The sequence below is a fragment of the Octopus bimaculoides genome, chromosome 6 (assembly GCF_001194135.2).
Source record: "Octopus bimaculoides isolate UCB-OBI-ISO-001 chromosome 6, ASM119413v2, whole genome shotgun sequence".
Classification (NCBI taxonomy): domain Eukaryota; kingdom Metazoa; phylum Mollusca; class Cephalopoda; order Octopoda; family Octopodidae; genus Octopus; species Octopus bimaculoides.
Genome location: NC_068986.1, coordinates 1,198,771 through 1,208,856, shown reverse-complemented (window position 1 = coordinate 1,208,856; position 10,086 = coordinate 1,198,771). Strand labels below are relative to the sequence as shown.

Sequence of the window (10,086 nt, the reverse complement as noted above, 5' to 3'; positions counted from 1 at the left end):
TTTTAACAATTTCACCTTAATATGACAATCAGTATGTAACACTACAAAGTTCATACAAAGCTTTATACTTTAAATATATTTTATCATCAAAGAATGTATATATGCATTTTAATACTCAGACTGTTTTTTAACATTTTTTATTATTCTCAAAGACTTTTGATAATCTTTTTCTAAAAAAGTGAAACCGGTTAAGTAAATAAATATTTTTTAAAAATAAGTGCATTTTCAAACCTTCTTTCATATATATTTCCACTCGTACGGTATTCCACAACTTTACTTTATTATATATATATATATATATATCTATACACACACAGAATTACAACATAACAAAAATCTTTGTCAAGTGAGAGTAAATTTTCTGCCTCAAACAGACGTGTGTGTATATGTGTGCACGCGCATGTGTGCATGCATGCACATGTGTGCATGTGTGTGTTCGAGCTCATATACAATTGGTATCTTGAGTAGAAAACTTATTCAAATGTTAAACACATGATGTCACTGTGTACTCTGTACTTTACTAAACAATGTTACCAACACATCAAAAATCACAAAAGATGACTAATAACATTTCCTTCAGAATGTTCCTGGGGTGAATGCCTAAGAGAAAGGAACATTTGAATTTTGAAACAGGAAATATAGCTCTGACTAGGTCACTTAATTTCAAATTTCAGTTTTGTTCCTACTTCCTTGCTCAAGAGATCTAACAATAAAATTTAACCTTTATGAATATACAATGATATTTTTTTTTTTTTTTGGTGGGGAGGGTTCCTCTCCAACACATTCCGATTTCATTTACCAATAAATAAATAATAAACAGGAATAATAAATAAGTTAATTGAAAGTTTTAAAGGGAATTTAAATTAAAAGTTCAAAAGAATGTAAAATAAAGTTGAAAAATAACTTAAATATAAAGAAAAAAGGAAAAATAAAATAAAAACAACCACACTAGGTAATCACCAGGAGTTTTCTTAGAATCAATAAAAGATAGTGAAAAGATGCTAAAACTATTACCAAACTGCTTGCTGAAGGCATTTGCATTTAGTCATACATCAGCATGAAGTAACCATTTTACTTTTTGTTTTTGTTTCTTTTGTTATAGAGATATGCATGTGTTCATTATGTATTTGCATTCACATTATGTATGTGTTTGATATATATATGTGTGTGTTTTCAGTATGTGTGTGTGAAAACATTATGTGTGTGTGAAAACATTATGTGTGTATTTTCACTCCGTGTGTGTGTTGGTTATTTGTGTTGTATGAATGTGTTTCTTTACATTGTACTGTATGAATAATATAATTAAATTGTTTTATTCCTCATAAAGAACATCACCACAAACATTAGAAACGTTTTATTTTCATCGGATGGATTATTATTATTGTTATTTTTTCCTTTTCTTTTTTTATCCCATTCTTGAAATTTTTTTTTTTTTTTTTTCTAAATTTGACATTTAAATAGAAACAATTATTTCAAATGTCCCTCCCAACCTACCTGCATTTTTTTTTTTTAATAAAGTGAAAAACAATGAAGCAAGAGCAATGGAGCATCAGCTTGACAATGAAGATAACAACAGCAACATTAACAGCAATACCAGTAATGACGGTGGCATCAACAGAGGCGCAGCAACAACTAAGGAAAGGAACCTCTGTGTGGTCACTTGCCCTGCTAGAAATAGCAGCCGAATCGCTCTTAGATCACCACACACCTTCTTAACAAAGGAGGAACATGTTGGGTTGCGTAGTTTTGGATATTCTGAATCTTGAAAGCAAAACAAGAAAAAAAGTGTTGGTCATGGCTGGAACTAAGTGCACGTTGTAGAGCTGGGAAAAAAAAGGAGCTGAATGTAAAGATGAGAGGTGGTGTTCATTGTAGTGCTGAGAGAGGAGGAAGCACATTGTAGGGTTGCAAGAAGAGGGCACACATTGTAAGACTGGGGGACAAGGTCAACATCTGCGCAGGTAGAAGGTACATACTGTAGAGCTTGGAGAAGGTGTGCACATTGCGGGCTGGGAGAAGGGAGGTGCACATCATAAGACTAAGAGAAGGGATGCACATTACAAGGCTAAAAGATGGGGTGGGGCACACATTGTAGAGCTGGGATAAAGAAATAAACAGTATAAGGCTAGAACAGTGAATCCCAATGTGAGGCCTGGAAAAATTGTAGTGGGTCATGAGATCCAAAATATATTTTCTTTCTTTTTTTATGGGACATGGAATTGGGACAGACTCATTAGCATGCTGGACAAAGTGCTTAGCAGTATTTCACCCAACACTATGTTATGAGTTCAAATTCCACCAAGGTTGATTTCACCTTTCCTCCCTTTGGGAGTCAATGAAATAAGTAACAGTCGAACACTGGGATTGATGTGATCAACTTACCTCACCCCTGCAAATTCAGGCTTTGTGCCTATAGTAGAAAGGATTATACACAAGGATAATTAATAATGTATTATTAATGATATGAATTATTTTCTAAATGTTTAACTTTAAAGTAAGAATTATTCCTTCTACTGTAGGTGCAAGGCCTGGCATTTTAGGAAAAAGGATTAGTTGATTACATCAACCCGAGTGCTCAACTAGCACTCATTTTATTGACCCTGAAAGGGTGAAAGATAAAGTCAACCTCAGCAAAATTTGAACTCAGAACATAAAGCTGGTAGAAATGTTACTAAGCATTTTTGACTGACATGCTAAAACTTCTACCAGCTTACGGCCTTTATTATAATGATAAGAAGCTGGTTGTATGCAGTGCTCCGGTGCACTACAACTCATCATAAAAGGGTAAAAGAGAGGACAGAAAGCAGCAATAAGTAAAGAAAGATAGCAATGAAGGCCAAAAGTGCATGCACAGAATAAAACACAAAAAGAGACAAAAAGTGAACAGTAAACGAGAGGTATTTAAAAGGAAGTTATTCTTTTTTAACATCCTATGTGACATGCACCAGTAATTCTTAACTTCCCATATAAGGTGTTTTAGTAATTTTCTTTTCTTTTCTTTTCTGGTTTGATCTTTGGTGAGCCACAAAATCAAAAAGATTAAGAACTATTGATCGAGTTAGATCACAAGTGAACTGAGAGAGTGGCTGAACATTAAAGGCATCAGCCTCTGTATGTTCAGAAGTGGAAGGTGTGTGTGTTTGTAAGGACATGTCATATCAATAGACAATAAGCGTTGGGTAAACAAATGTCATGTGCTGATAATGGAAATTCTTATGGCAGAATGTAGAAGGATAGGGAAAAGGCTGTATAGAAAGAGATGCTGAGATCGGGTATCTAATTATCAGAATATTTAATATCCAAGCATAAGATTGGGAGAAGCAGTATGTATGCCATAATAGTCTTGGTCAAATCCTAGAAAAATGGATATTAAAACAAGGCAATGGATAGGAGGGGTGATAATGATGGTGATGATGCTAATGATGGTGATGATGCTAATGAGCATGATAGGGATGATGCTGGTGGTAGCGATGGCAGCGGTGGCGGCAATGGCAGTGGTGGTGGAAGCAGCAACAGTGGTGGTAGTGAAGGCAATATGATATATCAAAAATTGTTATGCTGGACTTATTCCAATTTCATTTCCTTTGATGATGTTAAGCAATTTCAAAAACATCTTCCCTTTGCCTAAACAAGCAATAATTCTATCAAACTTGCTACCCATGGGAGGGTTTGTTCTAAGCATGGCAAGCTAACAAAACATTTGTTGATGAAGCAACAATTGCCAGCCTGGAACCATAATTCTCTATGGAATCCATTTCACAGCTGAACCATGAAAAATTTAAATATCTTTGTCATGACCAAAGACACAGAAGAACGTTGGTGATCTGGCACAAACTGCAGAGCCGGATCATACATTTTAGGTACGAAGACATGATTTGATCCTGAATCCAGTTATATTATTGTTGGTTTATTAAAATTTACAGGGATCTACAATTCTCTGAGCTGACAATTACTTCCCTCTTTATGGGACACTAGTCTTTTGCAAGTAACTTTTCTCTTGAGTATAATTGAATTAAGTAATACAAATGACTGACTTACACATCATTTGAAACATTCCAAATTTAGCTAGAAAATGGCTCTACCCAATGAAATATACAACCGTAAAACTAATGATTTCTTGTTCATAAGTTCATAAAAATATTTTGGATGCATTTTTCAATAGGTATAAAGGTAGTAGTGACTGGGGGAAATTATAGGAAAAAATTTTAGAAAGATGAACACACTTTAAAATTGCTCTTGGTTATTGAATATTCTGGTACCATCCCTGAATTCATTGTAAATAAACTGATCAGAGCTGAAGTATGTTCTAACTTTGAAAGGAGGCTAATCTTTAGAATGTGGTTTTAGCTGTGCTATGTGTGTGTGGGATCACCAGGAAAGCTCATCATAGATTAGGGGATCTGACATTTGTAGCAACTTTGAAGGTTTTGTGTTGTCCATGGCTAATGGTAATCACAAAGTCATTCCTTTGATGTGTGATAGTAACTGTGCCTTTGTGCTGTTAGGACTTATCCACTGATCTCCAGTGACACAAACTGCTGATCCCTTGGCTTGTAGCTGTGATTCCTTATTCATCTTGACCAACTGTATTCTTCAACAGAACCCCTGAAAGCCATATTTAAAATATGGGTTTTTCTGATGCCTGGTTTAACATATACCATTGGTAGAGGCTTCTAAAACAGTTACTTAAACCCAGTGGGTATCTTGATCTGGCATTGCCATTTTTCTGGAAGGTCAGCAACTCAGTACCTTGACCACTTGAGAACTCTTGTAATGACCAAAGAGAATGTAAAAAAGAAAGAAAAAACAATAATAATAATAATAAAAGGGTAAATGTAGAAAAAAAATTGATGATGATTTGTCTGTTTCAAATCATTGAAAACAATACAAGATTCAGTAATTTAATTTTGTCTTTTGAAAAAAATATTGATATAATATTGATATTAAAGTGAATTGTTTCACATTTATTTTGTCATGAGAATGAAAGCGGAAGAAGGGAGGGAGGATGTGAGGAAACATGAAATGAAGGAAATTAGATGTGGAGAAAAAGGCAAAGAATGAAATTCAGTGGGATGTGGAGGGCGAGAGAGAGAGAGAGAGAGAGAGAGAGTGCATGTGTGAGAGAGAGAGAGAGTTAGACAGACAGAAAGAAGGAAGGACGATGATACATGAAAGAAAAATAAAGAATGACAGAGTTAAGAAAATTAGAGATGGAGAGAGATTAGGGGAATAGAAAAAGAGAGAGAAATTATGGATAATAAAGAGAACTAAGTAACAAAAAAAAAAGAAATCAAAAAATAAAACATAGACGTAAAATGATGAGAGAAAGAGTGTGTGAAAGGTATTGAAAGGATAGGAGCTAATAGTGGGGAGGGAAACCCGAAAGCAGAGAGAAATTTGAAGGAACAAATAAAATATATATATGAGTGTATTTTCTATAAATGTTATTTACAAATTGTGTTAGTAAGTCACGAGCTGGCAGAGACAAATGTCTGCTCTCTGCGATAAAACTCTATCTGTACCAGTTGAATTTCACAGATATTCATATCTTTTGAAATCAATATTTCTGATATTTAGTGTTGTTCTTGTTATTGTTGTTGTCATCTTCCTTACTGAACAACCTCATTACAATGATGAATTTTCATAGCTTCAAGTCATTTGTCTTTTTCCATAGGTTTTCTTTCATTAACTTCTCTCTCTCTCTCTTTCAATTTTCCCTCCCCCTTTCTTTCCCACCGCCCTTCCACCACACACACACACACACACACACACACACACACACACACACACATATTCATCTCTGACTCTCACTTCCTCTGTATTTCAATACCTCATATTTCCCCTCTATCATCCTCTCCTCTCTCTCTCTCTCTCACACTCTCTCTATATACACATGTATAAATACATCCACCTCTCTAATTCTCCCACTATTATTTTCTCTGTCTTTCAGCATTTCATTATCTCTCTCTCTCTCTCTCTCTCTCTCTCTCCCTCTCTCTCTACCTCCCTCTTTGCTCATATTCTATTTCTCTCTTCCCTCTATCTTTTGTCATTACTCCTTATCACTCTTTCACTCATACCTCCACTCCATTTCCTCACTTCTGTTCTTTAAATGCATTCATATCTCTCTCCAGCATTATCTTTCTCTAAATCTCTCTCTCTGTTTCCCTGTCATCTGATATCCTCCCACTTACTTTGTCTATTCCCATAAATATTTCTATATTTCTCACTAATACTTTCTCCCTTTCTAGTTTTCTTCTCATTTCATTCAACTGACTGCCTCTTTTATGCCATTCCCACCCACGCTCTCTCTCTCTCTCTCTCTCTCTCTCTCTCTCCTTCCCTCTCCCTCTCTCTCTCCCACGCATTTCTTTCTTTCTTTCACCCGCCTCCTCTCAGCTTCAGTTAGATTTCCTTTCATCTTTCTCTGTGACAATTGAATTTCATGTTTGTGCAACACAAGTACCATGTTATGGAACTGATTTTAATGTAAGAAAACTGGTAAGCATGAATATGCCATGCATGCGTGCACTCAGAAGTGCATTCTCCACTGTCATTGTGCATCATACACCTCGTTGCTACAGAGGAAATAAAATGTTTCCATGTATGTATGAATGTAGTGTGTGTGTGTGTGTGTGTGTGTGTGTGTGCATGTGTGTGTGTGTATGTGTGTGTGTACGTGTGTGTGTGTGTACATGTGTGTATATGCATGTTCTGTTTCTCTTTTTAATTTAGAATAAATCTGACTGGCCACCTACTTGGTAGCAACGCTGTGAAGAAAAGCATCTTGTTTTAACCATCATCCTTTCAATCTTAGAAAGGTTTTGCAGACATATATAGCCTCAAATATTGTAATCATTTGTAGCATATGAATTAAGAATTTGCATTCTTTCCCCATCATCCCAAATTCAGCCATACTTTGCTCCAGAAGGATTGGTATGTCTCCTGTTGTTCCAATAATTATAAGTACGAAGCTGAAAGTGTATATTGAGTACTGGATTTGCAAACTCCTTATCAATGGTCTATAGATGTTCTCTTTCTCTTGTATTTTTCTAACCTCATAGGTGTCCTGAGGGCAGCTGATTTCTACAACAGAACATATCTTTTCCTTGTGGACCCAGACAACAATATATAGCTGGTTGTGTTTTAGCTTGGTTGGATGTTTTAATTTTTAAGTTCCACCAATATTCTTTTGACCCATCAGTCTCAATATGGTCAAATTCATCTGTAGGTGCTTTTTTTTTGTCATCCTATTCCAGACTGTCCTGGCCACTGTGCCATTGTGTCTCATGGGAAGATAATATCTGGAAGACATTCTCTCACAGTTGGCAATTATATGGTTGATGTCTTCAGTCTTGATCTTGTACAGCCTACATTTGTTGTCTGACAATGTTTTCTGCTTCTTATACTGTAGGTATTTGGTGGGGATCTATTGTTGTTGAATTGAATGGAGGTAGACTTCAAAGTGAGATGACATAAACTTGTCAGTACTCCATGCAAAGCTTTGGACATGATCAATCCCTTCTATGATTTGTGTTTTACATGCCAAGTACCTATATATTATCTTCTTAATGAACAGGTCCATTTTCTTTTATTCTGTCCGTCTGATAAAGAGATTTTAATGATGCTCTTTGGGGAAAGATCTGTTTCAGCTCTTATTTCATACTTCCCAAGTTCATTAGCTATCCTAATTATATCATTGATTTCATGGTCTCAAACTTGAGCAAAATAGTTACTCTTCTCTTTCCTCTGCTGCAGATGTTGCTTCAATGTCTCAATATGTGTTTCGTATAACATCAATAGAGATTCGAGACCATGGTCACCATCTTCGCTTGGGAAGTTTAATCTGTCTACATCTTCACTGATATTGAAGTTTCCTGCAAGTTCGAACATCTATCTCACTGAGTTCTTACTGTGACCAGTTCAGAAGGTTAAATGTGTGAGGACAAGCACTGCAAAGGTATTGTGGGCAACATGCTTATTGTAAGCTATGAGCTCTGATGCCCATATTTTCTTTACTCTCTGGAGGTATTCTTCTTATGTATGTACATACGTACATATGTACGTATGTACGTACGTATGCATGTATGTATCTATGTATGTATGATACATACCTCCCACCTCCCACCTTTGAGATTTTTTATCAGTGAGAAAATAGTGTTGTGTTTGCACTCCCAGTTAACATTACATTCCATAGCTCTGTCATCTTGAAGAAGTGGAATAAAAAAATTTTAAAAAAACCTTACTTGTAGCCATAAAGATATTACTCCAAATAAGTAGCCATTCAATGTATATTAGCTGTAAAAGAACCGAAAATAACAAGAGAAAACAAACAAAAACAAACGAAGTCTTTGCTCTTCTGACCAAGTTGTGTTTATTGTGGTTTTAAGGGTAGACATTTCTGTCATTTCTTTGTTTTGAAATTGTTTTTACAACTGGATGTCCTTTATGTCACCAACCACTTTACAACATAGACTAAGAACATTTTACTGATTTCCATTCATGAATTCTATAAAATATTCATCTAACCCATGCTAGGATGGAAAAACAGACATAAAATGAATGAATGAATGAATGAATGAATGAACAATAACAAGAGCAACAAATAAACAAAGACTAATGCAACTTCAATGTTGTGGTAATAACTGTAATTTTAACTGAAATTTCTGCAATTTCTTTTTCTTTTTCTTTTTACAAAATTTAGTATGTTTCCAGGAATAGAAGCAATTGAATAACAATGCGAATAATGTTAAAAAAAAAAAAACAACGAAATAAATTCTTGTCAAAATAGTTAGATTTTTATAAATGAAACAGAATAAATTCAGTCGGAGAATTTATAAGAAAAAAAACTCTCTTCAATAGATCTTTTTTAATTTACTTTTCTATTTCTAGGAATTGGTTAAACATTTCTGCAACACTGTATATTTACATCTATTATTTTTGATCTTCTTGCTGTCATTATAGTTGTTACCGTTGTAGAGTAGCTATGCTTCAGTCAACTCATCGCGTAGCAGAGGCAGATCAAAACCTTATGAGCAGCTCAGATGCCACTTACTTCAAATATACAGACAAGAATTAGTTGTCAAATATGTTGGTTTGGAGAAGGCTCCATCTCTAGATTAACATAGTTGTCAGTGTTAATTAATATCTCTGGTACAGTTCTTTATTTAAGAGATGAGGAATTATGTACATTATTTACATTTGAACATTTGACGGATATTTGTCCTCATCTTGTTTGTTGTTAACACAACGTTTCAGCTGATATACCCTCCAGCCTTCATCAGGTGTCTTGGGGAAATTTCAAACCTGGGTTCTCATTCCTAAGGTATTTTTCGATGTTGATATTGTTATTATTATTATTATTATTATTATTATTATTATTATTCAGGTCACTGCCTGGAATCAAACTTGGAATCTTGGGGTTAGTAGCCCATGCTCTTAACCACTATGCACACGGGCATATGGTGTAATGGTTAAGAGCGCGGGCTACTAATGCCAAGATTCTGAGTTCAATTCCAGGCAGTGACCTGAATAATAATAATAATAATAATAATAATAATAACATCGTAAAATACCTTAGGAATGAGAACCCAGGTTCGAAATTTCCCCAAGAAACCTGATGAAGGCTGGAGGGTATATCAGCTGAAACGTGTTAACAACAAACAAGATGAGGACAAATATCCGTCAAATGTAAATGATGTAAATATTTCTGGTGGTCGTGTGTCTTAAAATGGACTGTCCAAAATACAAGGCCTTTGTATTAAAAGATAGTCAGAAAGCTTGACCACTGGACTGAGCAAGTCTGTGTGTTTTTCCATAGCTGAATATTCCTAGAAACCAAAATTTCCCAAACTACAGTAAATTTACTAAATTTACTCTCAGGGGCAAATTCCACCCAACCAGGATGTAAATTTAGTGATTCTAGATGTGTATGTTTTTAATCAGGTATGGCAGTATTATAAGAAGTTTGCTTCCCAACCACATGTTTCCAGGCACCTTGAGTAAGTGTCTTCTACTATAGGTTTGGGCTGACCAATGCCTTGTAAGTGGATTTTGTAGATGGAAACTGAAAGAAGCCTGTCATGT

The 10,086-nt window shown here is 35.1% G+C and overlaps 1 protein-coding gene across 2 annotated transcripts in view; it reads left to right on the top strand.

The window, feature by feature from the left end:
• Positions 1-10,086, top strand: part of LOC106881512 (uveal autoantigen with coiled-coil domains and ankyrin repeats protein) — a 128,689-nt gene that overhangs the window by 17,074 nt on the left and 101,529 nt on the right. The gene's annotated exons all lie outside the window — the stretch shown is intronic.